The 19,820-nt window shown below is 41.0% G+C and overlaps 1 protein-coding gene across 3 annotated transcripts in view; it reads left to right on the top strand.

The window, feature by feature from the left end:
• The first annotated feature begins 14,279 nt into the window (after positions 1-14,279).
• Positions 14,280-19,820, top strand: part of FGL1 (fibrinogen like 1) — a 39,188-nt gene continuing 33,647 nt past the window's right edge. Inside the window, exon 1 of one of the 3 annotated variants that reach the window (XM_032224754.1) lies at positions 14,280-14,360. The gene's annotated coding sequence lies outside the window, so the exon portion shown is untranslated. Of the gene's footprint in view, positions 14,361-15,602; positions 15,738-19,005; positions 19,126-19,820 lie in introns of those variants that run through there. The other 2 variants (XM_032224753.1, XM_032224755.1) reach the window with 2 other exon arrangements.

Genomic DNA, 19,820 nt, shown 5'->3' with positions numbered 1-19,820 from the left:
ATACAATTTTTAACCAATTAGCCCTTGGCATCCTTCTGGCCAATCAAGCAATCACATTTTTCCCGCTCAATTCATAGCCACTCCTCTTACAGTTCATTGTTCTCCTCTCAAGTATTTACATATTCCTTCTCTCCGCCATTACCACATGGTATAGCTCCCCCTAGGGGACTATTTCAGTAAAATATAAACACTTTATATTATTTTATTACTCCAATTCCCCCATTTCTTATTTGGTGATTTGTTTAATATTTTCTTTTATTTCTTTCAATCTTTCTTTCTCAGTTTCAGTATTTTTCATAGGGTGTAGAGTGTCCATACTTTCCAACAGGTGTATTTGGTTACCAATTTCTTTTAGTACCATCATTGTTTTCTCTGTTTGTTGGGCCTGCATAATACTTTTCACAGTTGTGATTACTAAGTTTCTTATTACCGGGATTAGACATGGCAACAACATTAATCCAATAAAAATTACACCAACCATAAATAAGGCTTGCTTCCAGTTTCTGAAAATGTCCCCTAGGAACCCTCCTTCATCTAACAGGCCAGTCCAGGTTTGTGAACCACATTTTCGGAAGGCTATCATATCCATTGCTCTACATACATCTAATGAAAGCTCCCATTTTTCTTCTTTGGTGACCACCGTATGATTAAGATATTTTAGTAATGCTGCCCCAGGTTGTCCACTAATAATTCCCAATCCAACCCACAGGGTCACATTATACCTTGTGAGTAGGCCTGGGTTATGGCAAGTAATGCTCTGTTCTTTCCTTTTCCATGGGGGTTTAAGGGATAGGCTGGTTGATGACTCCGAGCAGGTTCCCACAATACTTTACACAACCCCTTCCTGGTTGTAAATACTGACTCCTAGTATTATCACATAGAAAGTGGAGATTCTCAGTGTCTTCCCCTTCCGTGCCACAACCACTGAACCACAAGGCCTTCCCTCCAATAGCACCTTGAGTCTCCCCTGGTTGCATTTTCACACATCTGGGTGATTCCACTCATCCACTCTCTACTTTGATTTTTACAAGTCCAAGCTGGATCTCTCTGAGTTTGCCTTGGTGTTACCTCCAGAGTCAGATTACATCCATATTGGGCAGTTTTCCAGTATTGGAACTCTCCCTTTCGATGTCCCCCACTTTTCAAACAGATCACCATACCAACGGCTCTATTCTTTCTCTGCAGGGAGCGTCTCCTAATAGCCGAAGCAGTCAGCATCCACGAGGGGATAGGAGGAAATTCGAAAGAACTTGGGGAGACCACTAAAGAGCTTGTGTTTAAATAGTCTTTCTCCTCCCACATTGTACAAGTATATCTTCCTATAGTCTCTCGGTTTATTTGCAAATATAGAGTGGTTTGACACTTACCCCCTCTCTTTTGTGTTACCACTATCCAATTTTCCTCCTGACCTACTTGTTGCCAGTTTGGTTGTAACTTAGATTTATACCACCAAATTTTGGGTTCAAAGATCCAATTCATGGGAAAACACTCACTCTCCTTGTCATTATAACACCGAATTTGTGTCCAAGTTCCATCAGGTTCAAAGATTCTAGGTGGTTCAATCCATAATTCTCCCCCAACCGCCACTAGGGTTATATTCAAAAGGATATAAGTCACTGTTTTTTTTGTTTTGTTTTGTTTTGTTTTTAACACCAGTTTCAATGGTTCTTTTTGAAAGGCTTTCCATGTTTCCGACTCCTCCAAGTTGGCTCTCTTCGCTCTGGTGTAGTGGGTCCAGCCTTTTTCTTTCGTCTGGATGGCAGTGTCTGTGGTCAGCAACACCAGGAATGGTCCATCCCACTTTGGCTTTAGGGAATCGTCCTTCCAAGTCTTTATCCACACCTGGTCTCCCACTTCAATGGAATGTACTTTGAAGCTCAATGGAGGAGTCTGTATTAAATAGCCCGTTTTTCTGAAAGAATCAAAAGTCTGGGACAGTATTTGCAAGTATTGTATCAACCCTTTGTCTTTACTAGGTAAATTCCCCATTCGTATCCCAGCATTCCTTAGTGGCATTCCAAATAATATTTCATAAGGTGAGACTCCCACATCCCTCCTGGGTTGTGTTTTTATCCTAAACAGGGCTATTGGCAAAGTTTTCATCCAATTCATTCCTGTCTCCAAATACAACTTTGTCAGCATTACTTTAATTTTTCCATTCATATTCTCCACCTTTCCACTAGAGGGCGGATGCCACGGGCTATGCAGGTCCCACTTAATTCCCAATACATTAGCAATTCCTTGAGTAATCTTCCCCGTGAAATGTCTTCCCTGATCACTATCGATTCTCTGAACCACTCCATATCTTGGTATAATATGCTCTAAGATTAATCTGACAACAGTTCTAGCAGTTTCATCAAAACATGGGTAGGCTTCCACCCACCCCGTTAAATGATCTATAATAACCAACAAATATTTATATCTTCCCACCTGTGGCATTTCAGTAAAGTCTATTTGTATATTTTGAAAAGGATAAAGCGCTAAAGGCCTCCCTCCTCTTTGTTTTTCCCTTAATTGGTTTTGATTTACCCTCTGACAAATTATACATTTTTGGGTCACTTGTTGCGCGGCAGTATAAACTTTTATTCCTGCATATTTCTTTAGTACTTCATCAATCAAAGCCTGAGTTCCCCAATGGCTCCCCTCATGTAATCTCTCAAAGATTTGTCTCATTAGGGGGTAATTGAGGATTTGTCTCCCATCTGGTAACCACCATTTCCCCTCTTCATCCTTCTTTCCCCCCATTTGTTTAATTTTATTCTCCTCCTTCTCATTAAAAATTGGTATTTCTTTCACTTCATACACATGGGGAATCATAACTTTGATCTGTTCAATGACTTCATTCATGCCTGCTTCTTTAGCCTCCTGGTCTGCCAGCCTATTTCCCTGTTTCTCTATTTCATCCCCTCTTTGATGTGCCCTTAAATGCACCACTGCAACTCTATGTGGCAATACAAGGGCTGATAATACTTCTTCTATTAATTGTTGATGGATCAGGTCTTTCCCTTGGCTTGTCACATACCCCCTTTCCTTCCAGATTTTCCCAAAGGTTTGCACCACTCCAAAGGCGTACTTAGAGTCGGTGTAAATCGTTAAATTTGATTTTCCCCCCAATATGAGAGCTCTTTTCAAGGCATATAATTCAGCTGCCTGTGCAGATCAATGGTTTGGCAACCTCCCCCCTTCCAAAAGAGCCCACGTGCCCTCCTGAATTATAGCGTACCCATTTTGCCTTTTCCCCTCCACCACTCGTGAAGAACCATCAATGTACCATCTTTCTCCCTTTTCCAAAGGGGTATCCTGTAAATCCGGCCTAATTTTTGTTTCTAAATCCACTATTTCACTACACCAATGTTCAATTTCTTCACCTCCTGATGAATTAGTTTTATTGAGGAACTGTGCTGGATTCAATGCCGAGTCCGTTGTTAGAACTAGGTCAGCATGATCCAGCAACATACCCTCATTTCAACAACCTTGAATCAGTCAACCACCTCCCAGCTTTCTGTCTCAACAGTGTTCTCACTTGGTGTGGGCTGCTTACAATTAGCGCTCCCCCCATTGTGATCTTCTCACTTTTCTTTACTAGTAAGGCTACCGCTGCGATTGCTTGAATACAAGTAGGCCATCCCTGGGCCACTGGGTCCAAATTCTCTGACAAATATGCAACTGGCTTCCTCTGTCCTGCCCAAGTTTGTGTCAGGATTCCAAGAGCTACTCCCCCCTCCACGGTGACAAAAAGATGAAATGGGTTCTCCAAATTAGGTAAACTGAGAACCGGGGCCTTCACTAACAAGTATTTCAGCTCCTGAAAGTCCTCATCCAGCTCCTTTGTCCAACCGATTTTAAATGGCTTTGTTTGAGTTAGCTGTTCATATAATCCTTTTGTCCGTTTGGCATAATCTTCTATCCATAGCCTGCAATATCCAATCAGTCCCAAAAACTTTCTCAATTCTTTCTGCGTTTTAGGCCTTGGTTGCTCCACAATACCTTGGATTCTCTCAGCACTTATCTTCCTCGAACCCTGACTAATTAAATGTCCCAAATATTTTACTTCTTGCTCTACAAACTGAAGCTTCCCTTTACTTACTCTCAGACCCTGTTGGGCTAAAAAGTTTAGTAAAGCTATTGTTCCTTCCTCAGTATCTATTTTCTTCTTACCTGATATCAATAGATCATCTACATATTGTAGCATACCCACTCCCTTAGGCAATTTAAACTTCTCTAAAGTTTGTTCTAATACTTGTCCAAACAAATTTGGGGATTCTGTAAATCCCTGTGGTAACACCGTCCACTGATATTGTCTCCTCCTCCCGGTAAAAGGGTTTTCCCATTCAAATGCAAATAAGGCCCTACTGTCTTTGTCCAAAGGACAAGACCAAAAGGCATCTTTTAGATCGATTACACTAAACCAGCGGTGGTCTACAGGTATTTTACTCAGAATCGTGTAAGGATTTGGGACCACCGGGTGCCTAGTTTCCACAATTTTATTCAAAAGCCTCAAATCTTGCACCATCCTATAGGTGCCATCTGGTTTTCTTACAGGCAATATAGGGGTATTGTAAGGTGACATGGTCCCTTCCAACAACCCGTCTTCCACCAACTGATCTATTACTGGTTGGAGACCTTTTCTTCCTTCTATCGAAATATTATATTGTTTTTGGCTCACTACCTCACTATTAGGTTTCAATTTTATTTTTAGAGGCTCTATCTCTAATCCACCTCTATTTCCTGGTTGCACCCAAACTAAAGGATCAATCTTTTGTTCTTTCTCTTCTGTTAGAACATAAACTGTTTCACTTTTATTAAAGCTTATTGTAATTCCCAAGGCAGACATCAAATCTCTTCCCATGATGTTAATTCCTGCTTCAGGCACATACAATAATTTTAGAGTCCGGATCTCATTTTTCCCATATCTTATTTTCACTGGTTCTAACTGCTTCACATTAAAAGCTTCCCCTTTTACCCCACTAACTTTGATATATATATATATATATTTTTGGGTCTGATTATCAATTTTACCTTCCCCTGGCATCACACACACAGAGGTGCGAGATGCTCCAGTGTCCACTAAGAAGGTATATTCCTGGGTTCCCACCTCCAGATTTATCAAGGGCTCCCGGCGGGAACTCCTAATGAAGGGCCCCTGACTTCCCTAATATATACCTTCATCTTCCTCCATCAATCGGTTAATTTGCTCCTCCCCGGCCAGAGCAGGACATTCTCTCTTAAAATGTCCTGTCTTGCCACAATGGAAGCAAGTTCCTCTCTCTCCTATCATTTCTCCTCTGGTTATTCCGCCCCTGCTTCTCATTCCTGGTCTTCCTCTAAACCCAACACTTCCTCTTCCTCTCTTCTCTCTCTGTTTCTCTCATCCTCTATCTCTTTGTTTCTGTTCACTTTCTTTTTCTTTCTTTTCCATTCTTCTCTCTCATCTAGGCTGTGATGACTTCTCAGATGCCTTGTGGTCAGTTGAGTAATATCCCTTCCCCCTACAGCTGCAGTGAGGAGAAGTCTTTATTATGTAAAGTGAGCTAGCCGGGCCATCTTAATGGCCCATTAGCTGGGGGTGGGCAGAAAGCTATAGGCAACAATTCTGTCCTCTGTCTCTTTCTGTCTCTTTCACTCTTTTTCTTTCTCCCTCTCTCCCACTCTTTTATCACTTTCTCGTTACTCTCTACTGTCCAACCTGTCCCCATACTTATCTTTGATTAATCATGTTTGCAATAACTCACCTACTTCCCTAAATAGGCGCAATTCCCTCACCGGAGCTTTCGTTCACTCAAACACATACATACACTCTCTCCCCACCTCTCCTATTTTCCTCCAAAGAATGACTCAGGGGGAAAAGAGTGGGGGGGGATTCACGCAGGCGATCACAGGTCTTTGGATCTCTTCAGTTATCACTTTCGGGGACATATACATTCATACTGCAATCATGCTTGCTCATGCCAACCAATCATTATAATTATTTCGGGAAGCTTTTTCACAAGCCACCAAGCTTCATTTTATTTATTAGAGGATCTCACCCTCCTTTCAGGTTTGGAAATGATAACGCACAAGCATACATGCATATACCATTAAACAATCTTGCAGCTTACTGTTTCTTTATAGTACATTCATATCAACTTTTACCATGACATACATTTGCACTGCAATCAGGCTGCTTGTTTAGATTAATTTCACATACAAAAATATCCCATTTCATTCTTCTTTCATACAAAGCAGTTATTATAATTATTTCAGGGAGCTGTACATAAGCCAATGAGCTCCATTTTCTATTATTAAGAAATCTCAACTTCCCTCCAGGTCTGAAAATGATTACACACACACATGCACACATACCATGAAACAACACTTTCAGGCCTGGGGGAGGTCCTGTCACTTTAAATCTTCAAATTTCTTTCCTTGGAGAACTTATGGCTCATTCTCCAAGCAGCGGAGAAACTCAGAGAGAGCAGTTTAAATCCTAACTACTCTCCCCTCCCCCACAGCTTCAAGCCCAAGCTGATAAGCTTATTTATTCTGCTAGCTTGGTTAAACATATCACAATCAATTCAACGCCATTCAATTCTACATGTTATTAGTATAGATGCACGCCTAATAATTTTTTTTTTTAACAGACATTACATCAAATTAATCAAGTCCAATTACCTAGGTCTTCCCATTCAGTCAGGCTTTACCTTATTATCTGCTAACTTTCTTACTTTTGCTCGAAGTTACACCCGTTGTTCTATCTCTTTAAGCACTATTTCGTTAATACCTGTCTCTGCCCTGTGATGTTCCGTTTCTATCTTGATCTCCCAGCAGCGCTGGCATAATTTTAAAGGTCAAGATTTATAGAGACAATGTATAGGGATGTTTGTCCACACATTGCTTGGCCAGGGTTCTAGATTGGACCTCCCAGCTGAGCGCTGGCATAGTTTTAAAGGTCCAAACTCTTAGCTCTCCCAGCAGAACGCTGGCATAGTTTTAAAGAGCAAGATATATAGATATTTTATTAACACATCATTTGCATCTGGGTGGGGCTCGAGCTCTACTTTTCTTTTAAAAGACAACTATTAACAGCTTTCTAACATGTCCCTGTGGACTTCTTAATCGCTTTGGGGAAGAAACTCAGGTAGAACTTCTCTTCAGTTCACCTGATGGTGGCCAGTTCCTGAGTTTGTTACAACTTGATGGACTAAGCTTATAACCCTAGGATCCAGAGTTCCCTCTGGGGGCCATCCTACACCAAAAGTGGGCCATTCTGACTCACAAAATATTTTTAAATTAGCCTGGGTTGATGGGGGGGGTCCCCATAATCCCCATTATATGCCTTCTTAAAATTCTTCAACATACACTGGAGGGGTGTTCTCAGGACACTACCTCCTCCTCCCTGTTTACATAAACCTTTTGTGTTTCTCTTAACAGAACCTTCATAGCTTCCGTGGTCCAATTTTCCCTCTTCTGTAATTTCTTAGCAATATCCGGCCAGGCTTTGGTAACAAACTGGATTTTCACCAATTGGATATTTAGAGCATTGTCCGGATCCACCCCAGCATATTTCCGCATTCCGTCCTTAAGACGCTGCAAATATGTTGCCGGGTCCTCATCTTTCCCTTGATTTATATTTACTGCTTTGGTCACGTTTTGTGCTTGTGGAATAGCTTCTTTCATTCCTTTTATGATTATTGATCTCAAATCCATCATATTCTGTCTTCCCTCTGCATCGTTATTATTCCAATTTGGCCTTACTAATGGGTATTTAATGTCCCCTCTGATTTCTATTTGTATATTTTTAGATTTGGCTATCAAAATTCTTTCCGAAGGCCAAAGATCTGGGTTCCACAATAAAGCATAATCTAACTCATTGTCTAAACTCTTACATTGCTTTTGTTTCACATAATCATACAGATTACGGCATTGAAAGTAATTTTACAGCGCCATCTCGTGGCCACTCAACATTATCATTTTTCCACTATATAAAACAACATAAATTAACCATATCTTCTTTGTTCAACCCCAACCTCAAAATCTCCCGGTTATAGGGCGGGGATCCCCATCCAGCCAATATTCTGCCCGAAGGGCCATTCGGGTTGATTTTCAGTTTGGGGTTTTTCTGGATCCTTTTAACACACTTTTTCCCTGACTCAGTCGACTTTGTATTACCCCCCATCTCTCTTATGGGTAGGTAGCCTTCCCTTGAGTATGTGCTCCTGTGTCCCTCCCAGCAATTCCTTTCAATTCCACACGTCACCGTCTCTGGATATTCACAATATCCCCATCACTCACTCCGTCCTGCGAATCTCCCGAGATTCCTCAAAAGGACTTCCACCCGGCCCCTTTGCTAGTTCTCACATCCACACACTCCCTGACCGCCCTGGATCTTGTGTTCTGGTGTCTTTACCAGGTACTCACTCAGGGTTCTGTGCACAGATGTTTCCCGGTCGATCTCCAAGCCGTCTCTTCCTCTTTATTCAACCCCTTTCCCTTTATTCAACCCCCCCTACTGCTCGTCTATCGCACAATTTTTACGGGCTTCCAAGAGCTGCGCAGTCCTCTGGGTGATTCTTCTCCTTTCAAAAAGGAAAGGGGTGCACCTGAGGAGAATCCCTCAGAGTTCCAGCGCAGATTGGATCCCGGACACGAGCCCCCAATTTGTTTGTAGAATTTTAAAAGAATTCTGGAGACGAGGTTCGGGGTAGAAGAATAAAATTCCTTTTTATTATCCAAAAATCAGAGTTAATTTGAAAACGGTTTGCAAAGCGTTGGTGGGTCTCACCCTGACTTCACCTGAGTCACAAAGGAGAGCCACACCAAATTCGAAAGTGAAACAGCAGTTATACCCTCCCTAACTCCTCCTACTCCTGGTCAGCTAGCCTGACGAGGGTGGTTACAGACCAATCAGAGACAATAATTACCCTATCTTTTACCTTATTTGGGAATACAATTTTTAACCAATTAGCCCTTGGCATCCTTCTGGCCAATCAAGCAATCACATTTTTCCCGCTCAATTCATAGCCACTCCTCTTACAGTTCATTGTTCTCCTCTCAAGTATTTACATATTCCTTCTCTCCGCCATTACCACATGGTATAGCTCCCCCTAGGGGACTATTTCAGTAAAATATAAACACTTTATATTATTTTATTACTCCATCATTATGAGAAGAAAATAGATTATTCAATTCATATCAGAAGAAAGCTTCCAGTTAATGTTTTCATATAAGTCTTAAGGGGCTTCCAACTTTTTCAGCCAATGAGCTCATTATGGAAGTGTTATAAAGTGCTTCTGCAGGATGATTGAAAATGTGCTTGTCTAAAATAACAATTTCTCACTGGGGAAATCAGTGAGATAGTTCTCCACTATCAACATTAGCATTCCAAGATGTTTTATAGCTTGTAAGTTTGTTTATCTGAGTAAGTACACAATAGGATGCCATCCCCTATTTTTTTTCTTTTCTAACAATGCTCCTAGGATATAGTCAGGAACAGAAGCATTATTGAAAATAGTGTTGGGTCAGTATTTTACACACACCTTCCCATTTAATTTTTTTTCTTTAAAAATAAAATCATCTGATTTTTAAAGAAAATCAGATCATATTTTCTTTAAAATAAAATCAGAAGAATAATTGCTTCTTTGCTTTATAGATAAATGTATAGTGCATGAATTTAGATTAATTCTAAATGAGTGCATGTTGGAACAGGTTCCCAAAGTTATCAATTTAGCATGTAATATAGTTTCAATAATCTAAACTATATATTAAATAGTTTCTTGGAACACTGAAACACACCAGGATTATCTATTTGATTGAGACCGCATATTTATTTATTTAGTCAATTTATACTAGACATACATCTTAGCAAATGATTCTGGGTAGTAAACAATATCTAAAAATTAAATGGAGGCAACAAAAATCATTGCAACCATAACAACCTGTATAAAAACTAAAATACATAGCAGCAAAGAAAATATAGCAGTTACTAACAGAACCAGGAGGTGGGCAGCAGATCTTTAGGACCTTTTCTTAGCTCAGTGGCTAAGATGCTGAGCTTATCAAACAGAAAGATTGGCAGTTTGGCGGTTCAAATCCCTAATGCCACGTAACGGAGTGAGCGCCCAATACTTGTCCCAGCTTCTTCCAACCTAACAGTTTGAAAGCATGTAAAAATGCAAGTAGAAAAATAGGGACCACCTTGCTGGCAAGGTAACAGCATTCTGTGCACCTTGGTATTTAGTCATGCCAGTCACATGACCACGGCGACGTCTCCAGACAGCACTGCCTCTTCAGCTTTGAAAAGGAGATGAGCACTGCCCTCTAGAGTCAGGAACGACTTGCACATATGTGCATGGGGAACCTTTATCTTTACCTTTAAAAGGCCAGCAGGATCAGGTCCAGCCTAATCTCTGGATGGAGAATGTTTCGTAGGGCAGGTGCTACAGCAAAAAATATTTACCTTCTGAGCCCTGTCAGTCAACATTCCTCAGCCAACAGGACCCAGAGCCTGACATTCCTGCTGGAGCAGATAGGACAGGTATAACAAAATGAGGCAGTCTCTTAAGTTAAATTATGTGAAACCAGACCATGATCAGATTGCTATTCTGCACAAAGCTTAACTAGAAGCTAATATAGATTAGTTTAATGTAACTATTGTCTGATGTTCAAACCTGGACTAATAATTAGCTTAAGGCAAAGTAGTCCTCAAAAAATGATGCAGTATGTGGGAAGATTTCTATTGCTATTCTCTTTTCATATCTTACAGGTACATGGGAAATTTAAGTTGGAAAACCCAAGGGCTGAACGAAAAAGGAGCCTTTTTCCACTTCACGTACAAGAGTTGACCTCAGATGGGCCACTGCAAAAATTTTATTGAAGACAGTGTTTTGTATGTATGTATGTATGTATGTATGTATGTATGTATGTATGTATATGTATGTATGTATGTATGTATGTATGTATGTATGTATGTATGTATGTACGTATTTAGTGTCACAACCCCTGGTATGCCCAAATATGGGAGGAAGGCTACTGCTTCCTTTCTCTGTCTATTGGCTCGTCACAAGAGACCATCCAGACACATACCTATTTCCCTGGCTCAGCTGATAAAGGAGGAGAACCTTGTGGCTTAGTGCTTAACACATCTGCCTAATATGTAATATGTAATACAGCCCATGTTCGAATCCCAGTAAGGGTATGGCTAGCTGATGAGAGCTAAATAGCTTGAAATAAATCTATACTAGTCTCCCTTTATTTATTTATCAGCACAAATACAACATATATATATATATATATATATATATATATATATATATATATGTATGTATGTATGTATGTATGTATGTATGTATGTATGTATGTACGTACGTACACACACACACATACATACATACATACATACATACATATGTGTTCTGTCCCCCCCACTTCACGGCTCTTAACAAACGCAGGCAGGCAACTTAAAAGGAAGTCTTTCTTTATCACTTCTCAGTTCAAACTGGCTTCGAGCCCAGAAATAACATAAATACAAGTCTCCAACAAGAATTTAAAACAAAACTCTTACAAGCAATATGCACTTCTTCCGAAGTCTTCACGAATCAGGATTACCGGGAACACCAAAGCACTTATCCAAGTATAACAAGCAATAAATCACGATTAATCATAAAGCAATGTTGTACCAAACACAGACCACACGAAGGAACGTTGACTCCAGCGACCAGGGTGTGGTAGCATCCGTCCTTTTATCTCCAAACCGGCCTCCCACAAGCCCCAGCTGCATAATGAATCTTGTATCCCAAAAAAACTCACAGTAGAAATCTGCTGAGTCACAACACATATGCATATGCATATGCATACATACATGTGTGTGTGTGTGTGTGTGTGTGTTAGATCGGGTAATGGAAAGGCACACACAGCCTAACGGTAACAACAGCTCTTTATTAACTCAGTAGCAACTATGTACAATCCAGCAAAGGTTGAGTCTGACAGCAGCCCTTTTATAGGGAGCTGACAGACCCTTCGACCAATGAGATTAAACCTCTGTTCCCACTGGAACAGAGGACCTTGATGGAAACCATTATAGCCGATGCTACTATCTGAGAGGGGAGGGCTAGTACCCCTCCCCTCTCAGATGGAGTAATCCGACTGGTTACGTAGTCACGCAGGTAGGCAGGCTTTTTGGTAGCTCTGCCTGACCTGCACAGTTCAGTCGGAGGATGTTCTTTGGACAGGTCGGACGGACCTGTTTGCTCCACAGCTCTGCTTGGTGGAAGCTCCTGGAACCTTTCACAGGCCGCGGCTGGAGCTTCTAGAGCCAGTTCGCTCGGAGCTCACTGCAGGTCTGCAGCACAACCAGATAAGTTCCCTGGTACCCTCGGGCTTGAGCTGCCTGTGGATGGAGTGAGTTCTTGCTCCGTTTGGGTAAGGCTTTGGCTAACTCATGCAGGAATTACTTCAGGTTGCCTAAGAGTGGAGTTGGAGAGGCGGCCACGGAGTTGGTCAATGTGCCTTCTCCAATGCCGACTGTCCTCGAGCTCTACAAGATAAGAGTGAGGCCCAGTGATGCCTATCACTGTGGCAGGAATCCACACAGTTCTCCCGGTGTAGTTGTGGGCGTAAACTGAATCCCGGACGCTAAAGTTCCAAATTTTGCTTGTGGAGTCAAGGGGTGATGCGGCAGAATAGTTTGGGTGTAACCGATCTAAGTGGGACCTTAGCCGGCGACCCATGAGATGTTCAGAGGGGCTTGTCCCTGTAGTGGCACTGGGTGTGATGTGCTGAATTAGCAAATAGTGGTCAACCCGTGTTTGCCAATCACCTAGGCTCATCCTAGAGAGAGCCTCTTTTGCAGATCTCACCATTCTCTCCGCCTGACCATTGGACCAGGGCATGTCTGATTCCCTGAGCTGCTAAGAAGGTCTCGAATTGCATGGCCATGAATTGGGGCCCATTGTCTGAGGCCAGGACGTCGGGCAGGCCATGCGTGGAGAAAAGGCTCCGTAGTACCTTGATGACCGCTTCTGCCATAGTGGAGGCCATCAGGACTACCTCTAGCCATTTCGAGTAGGCGTCCACAACTACGAGGAAAGTCTGGCCATGAACTGGGCCAGCAAAATCAATGTGCACCCTAGACCACGGTGCTTGAGGTCGCTCCCACTCTGTAGCGGGCACTCTGGGGGGCTGGTCAATTTCGAGATCTATTTTGGGGCGAAGAGCGAAAGGTAGTCTCCTGGGCTTTAGCCTTATGGGGGCTATGTTGGTGTCCAAATTAAAGGAGATTGGAATCCCCACATACTTACCCAGACTGGTGCCGAAGATGCCCTCAAACTCCTTAAAAATCGCTTCAGTGCTTTTGTCTTTCAAGGTGTTGATACCGGTCACTTCTAGGCCCAGGGCTTCGAACCAGTCAAGCCCCAGGAGGCTCTGCCGGTCACCGCTGACCACTGTCACTGGGAGTTGGTTGCCGTACTTCTTGAATTGCACCCGGAAGGTGCCCTGGCCCACGATGGGGACTCGGTTCATCTGGTAATTGTGAAGGCCGATGTCAGGGGCACATAGATGCTGCTTCTTCAGGCTAGGGATAGCTCACTTGAGCGTAGACGACAGCATGATGGTCAGTGATGACCCCATGTCGATCTCCATCTTGCATGGAGAGCCCTCGATAAGGACTGTGACCTTCCACTTTTTTAGCCACCTAGTGCGGACTTAGCCAATTGAGGTATGGTATGTGACTCTGGCGTCGCTCTCTGAGCACTGTGGTGGCTTCTGCCATGCCCCTTGGTTGGGCCTCTGCTGGTGGTAACTCGGCTTCTTGGCTTTCAGGTTGTTGTGGGGTGCTCGCTTCTGCACACCTTGGCTATGTGTCCTTTCTGCTCGCAGCGCTGGCAGGTAGCGTCACGGAAATGGCAAGCTGATTGGACATGGTCTCCTCCACAGCTAGCGCAAGACAGAAATCATTGTTTGAATTTGTGCACTGGCTTGGTGCGGCTACTGCGCATGCGGCAGCGAATGCGAAATAAGAAAATAAAAGTATCATTTTACAATCTGATATTCTCCTCATGTGTTGGTCTTTAACCCAAATGGGGCCACTATAGCCAAAGATCCACCATCAGCAGGCCATGTGTTGGATTGCAGCCTTACATGGTGTTCTTTGGAATACTTTTAAGCTCTGCTCAGTTCTTTAAAAAAAATTCCTTTCACATCCTACAGTTAGGGGCCAAGGGGAAAATGTAAACCAATTAATTTGCAACAGATTGTGCAAAAATTGATTCGGACAAGGACCGAGCAACTCTTTTTGCATAAATGTTGATCTCTGCATTTTTCACCGTAGCTCACGACAATTTCAAATTTTGCAGACCAGGAGAACTAAACCTCTGAAAAAATAAGTAAGTAAAATTTCAAAGTGTTATTTAATATAAACAAGGCAAGTTCTAGTCTGTAGAACTCTGAAGGGCAGACCTGTAACTTTAGCTTGCAAACACAGAACATTTACCAAATCTTGGAATGCTGCCAAATGCAATACTAAAGCAAGACCAGCACACTTAAAAACAAATTACGTAAGAAAAAAAATTCCGATGAAGAAAATCTTTTACTGGAAATAGCCAAATAAATTTAGAAGGTTTATCTTTAGTAACTCTTGATTACCATGTTATTGCATTTAATTGCTAAGAAGCAATTAAAAACACAGTCTGTATATGAAGAGAGCAACCACTTTTTACTTCTTTACTGAAAACATTTCTAAGGGATGAATAACACAATCATATAAATACTTTCTGAGAAATGCAACTTCTTTGCTTCTAGGAATTGTATTTTTGTGTAATGTTTCAGCCCATTCAGGCCAGATGCAGCTTTTCCCCACTACTTCCTCACTTATGAATAGATTGTTGCTTTGCATTTTTCATAGGTATACACATTCAATATCATGACTGCATACTAAAAAATTGTCCTATAATTACTGATCACCAAAGAAAGAAAGTTTACAGGCCCCATTAACAGTAGCATATAGAAACTATAGTGAACTGAACTGGCAGCTGAAGTTTAGGCTACTGATAAGACATGTGTCTGTCACCACCATTCTTGAGAACTGGGGTTCACATCACACATAGGCATGAAATGCTCTTACTTTCGCTACCGGTTTGGAACCGGGAGCACTCACGCGCAGTGCTTCTGCACATGCACAGACCATCTGTGATGATGTTTGGGCAGGTGGGCAGAGCCTCCCACCACCGCTACCAGTTCACCTGAACTGGGGCAAACTGGCAAAATACCACCTCTAATCACACAGCATACTATAGTATAACCAAACCATAGTTTGGTGTAGTTTGCCCACAAGAGACATTTTGTTTTCCAGCTTTATTGGATATTTTTCTCAACAACCAATAAGGAGAGTTTCCCATTCTCTCTTTTTCTGAAATAACAGCCTGCAATGAGATTGATGCCTAACCAAATTCTGTCTAAAATTCTCTTATGAAAAAGAAATTGATCCTTACAAAAAAAGAAGAATACACACACTGGGTGAAGATGATTCTATTAGCACTGTCTTTATAACTGTCAAGCCCAGCTCCTCCAAACATTCCTTGCTCCTGACTCATTATAGTTTGAACAGTTAACAAATAAAAGCAAAAAAAGATTCTAGGGAAAACTTGGATAAGCTCTGAAGATACTAACTTTCTAGTTTTCAGAGGTAAAACAAGCAGTTTTTTCGAATAGAAGTGATGTATTTTTACTATCTGGCAAGGATGAAGATGGGGGAATGAAGGAAGGTAGGTTGCAATTCTAAAGTATGTTTCCTAGAACTTTTAAAATAAGTTCAGAAGAAATCTCAATTAAATTCACATCAGACTGAATTGATAGCATTGCATCTTGTCATTGAGGCAAGCATTGGAGACTTTCTTGCAAAGAATGTGAATGCATTTCCATATATAATAGCAAAAGCTTTTTTTTGCCCATCACTGGGTGAACACTAATCTATTATGTGGCCTTCAGGCTCATAATTTGACTTGAAGGCTATATAATTGAGAAGAGGCAAGTCTCCTATAAAAACAACCCACCAAGATCCTTGCCTGTCACTACTACAACTGACAAGAAGCTGCTTACGATATGCTTTCACTGTATATGTTGGAATTGCCCAGACTTGGGGATTACCCAATCTTTTTCAATTAGATAATTAAATGTAAAGTTATTTGATATTGCTGCATTAAAATGATACTGTTGATATAATATAAGCATGATCTTGACACAAACTGTAAAATGTGCATAGCAATTAAATTGTTCCATCTATATCAGATTAATTATATCTAAAATTAAAAGTGACAACAAGCCTTTTGAAATATTATTTGCATCTTGTTTCAGAATGATAAATATTAAAATTGTATCCATATTTATATACCCTTCGGCATGGTTTTGTTTTTTAGTTTGATGTGGCTATTTTCCATACATACAGTATTTGTTTTTTTAATTAAAAATGACTCATCAGAAAAAGAGAAATGGTTGCTGTTGTTACTATTACACTATGCAATTTTCTTCTACCATTCTCTGGCTTTACACATTCTTGGATGCGTTTCAAAAAGATTTTGAAAATTGATTTATTCAATGTAGCAGACTAATTGGTGGAAGGGTGGTGAGCAGATAATCACCATGACAGGAAAACTGTTTTTCTCTAAATTCTATTAGTAAAGTTAGAGGGTTGGTAGGTTTATGTTGAATATTGTATTGTATATTTTCACTGTAACTATAAATACATTATGATTTACTTTGCTTGTGTTCCTTTTATGCAATTTTAACTGCAATTTAATTCTAAGTCAGAAGGAATCTATTAACAACTTTTCTAGCTATAGGATTTTGAATATTCATTCCCCTTTCCTGTTTTATTTAGCATCTTCAAAAATCTGATGGGTGATATATCATCAGATGATTCCTGCTATAGAGTTCTACCATGAACCAAATGGGAGATATATCAGTAGTAGGAGTCATGAGTGTAGGATGGGGAGGAACCAGGGCTGGGATTCTACTGGTTCAACCCAGTTCGGGCAAGCCAGTAGCTCTAAAGATCAGCTGAGAGCAAACCGGTTCACTCTGACCTTCAAGTGGGCCTGCCCCAGGGCTATACCTACCTATATCCCCTTGTTTTTTAGCCCAGCTGATAGGCATGACAGAGCGGATTGCTGCACCTCAGCTGTTTTCCAGTGCACTACCCACGCTCACGTCAGGCAAGTCAGGCACGTCAGGTGCTCATGTGAGCAAAGCGCACACTCAGCGAACCGATTGTTAAACCAGCAGGATCCCACCCATGGGGTGAACAGTTTCAGACTAAAGCCAAGCAAAATGAAATAGTGGCTATTCCAGAAACCAACTGATTCCAGGACTGTATCAACAACATTAACCATTGGGGGTTGTGGTTCCTCTGAAAGAGTAGGGTCACAACGTAGGTGCAAGTAGAGGCTCTAGCCAGCAGGAATTTTGCCCCATTTTGGCTGATGTGTCACTTGCAGTCTTTCCTGAAGTAGGAGGTACTGAGATCAGCTTCTCACACCCATATCACTTCTCAGCTAGATTACTGCATTTCATTCCCTGTATAGCTTCTCTTAAAGATCCTCTACAGACATCAAGTGTATGTCTACCAGTCAAGCATATTATTATCTGGTACCAGGAGCAATGAGTTTTTGGTGAAGTAGAGTCTCCCTATCCATTGCACACAAATAGCGTGCCTGCTATGGATTCCCAACAATAGGAGTCTCAAAACAGGCCTTCTCAGCATGGGCTCCTTATCTCTACACCATCCTGTGTCAGAAATAAAACTGTCTCCTTTCCCAATGATATTCCAGAGGCTAATTGAACCCTGCTTATTCTGGAAGGCATGGGAAGAGCACACTATTTAGAGAAAGCAGGGCCATGAGTGAGTGTTGATGAAGGATATTATTATATTATCTTTACTATTTTTGTACTATTAAGTTTGTATTTTATATTGTTGATTTTATCAAACATATCACTGTGAACTGCTTAGATATAAACTAGATGTTCCTATTGCCATGCAAATGTTTCCATTTGTCATAGCAGCCATTGTTTCCTCATCATGAAAATAGTGTATGAATCACTTAATAAAAAGTACCTGGGTAGAGCGGTGGTGGGTTGCTAACTGGTTTGCTAACTGTTCGCTCATGCTCATGCACACAGGTGGGTGGGCAGACCCTCCCACCACCACCATTACTGGTTCGGCAAAACCAGGCCGAACCGGGAGCAACCCACCTCTGGGGTAGAGTCTTCTGTAGATATTTTTATATGATATTTCCAGATCAGTTTTATGTGGCACTCAATAACTCCTAGAAATGGCAATTTGAACACTTCACAACTTTAACACCTATTTCTGAGTTGCAATCTGACATAGCATGTATTATAATAGTAGCATTTTAATAGCATAATAGCAGTATAATAAATATGGTTAAAATAAGTTCCATTGTATCTATATGGGAGAAAGTGCTAAGAGCTGGAAGATTAGTATTTGATGTTATATATACTATATAACAAATTCCCACTATATTTGATATTATGTAAGATTATTTAGCTTTTCTTGCAACTGATATTTTCTTTTGCAAATAATGCATAACAAAATACCACCAACCCTAGTTAATACATGACGAGCTGTAGCTGTGTTTTTCAAATTAATCTGGCAACTTAATGAGGCACTGTAGGCTGTTTGTTGTTTCGTTTATCTAATTATAGACCTTGATACCATTTGGTTTATTGTTTTGCTATCACTTATAATAATGAAACTCATTAGGAAATAAATAAATCATTATTTAGTCAGCACAATTTAAATGTGTGTTCTAATGTCTTTAGCTTGAACATCAGAACTTCCCCAAATAGCTATGTGCCTTTAATTTATCCACAGTGAAAATTTTATTGGATTGCAACTGAGAGAATATTTTGGGATCTGAGAAAACATACATAGAGATGCATAATAATCTTCTCAAGTAGATAAACCATTATCATATTAACTTTGTAAGATCAATTGATTGGACAATCTGAGGAGCCATTTCTCCCCAATGGGACTAGCCCACCCCACTTGCATCAGCGGAAGAGACCTGCTACAGATCCCATTGGGCAGGTTCAAAGAAAAGAGCCTTTCCTGCTGTGACCACTCTACCACTGAAGGTGAGAACTGCCCCTGCACTTTCGGCCTTCTGGAAGGGTACTAAAATTCAGATTTGTTGATTGGCCTGGGGCCCAAGGAGGGGGTGATCACTACTGGAGGTAGAAGATGGGGTAAGACAACCTCATGCACCCCGGGAAACTGTTCTTTCTGTTTCTGGTGCTCTCGCATGTGCGCACCGGGGAGCTGGTCTTGCAGTTTCTGGCACTTAGTGCTGGAAAAGTTCACCAACACTGCTCTATACTATGTAAATCATGATTCATGTTTATGTAGCATAATGTGGGAGCCCAACCAATTGTGATTTACTCACCAGTGAGTTATTCAAGGTATACAGTCCAAGTCTTCAAAGACCAAATCAGTTAATAAATATATAGTTTACACTTCAGTTGATAAATAAGTCATAAAATGCTATCTTATCTAACACAGGTAGATCCCAATACCCTTTAGGGCTGTAGCATTATTTTTAAAAAAAAAAACACTATAATTTCTTTTTCTAGGGTGATACCTGGTTAAGAAACATTTTTAACCTTAAATTTGTCTTTTTTCTATTGCCTGAAAATTGGCTAGAACTTTGAAGTAATCTGATTTCTATCACTATATATCTCCACCCTATCAAGACAATGAAGAGCCAATGAGAAAACAAACAACCAATCCCTAATGGCTCCTACACAGTGCCAAGTGCTAAGAAGTTACGCTT

Source organism: Thamnophis elegans, chromosome 9, assembly GCF_009769535.1.
Source record: "Thamnophis elegans isolate rThaEle1 chromosome 9, rThaEle1.pri, whole genome shotgun sequence".
Classification (NCBI taxonomy): domain Eukaryota; kingdom Metazoa; phylum Chordata; class Lepidosauria; order Squamata; family Colubridae; genus Thamnophis; species Thamnophis elegans.
The sequence above is the reverse complement of the archived record's forward strand: the minus strand, read 5'-3'. Positions and strand labels throughout refer to the sequence as shown.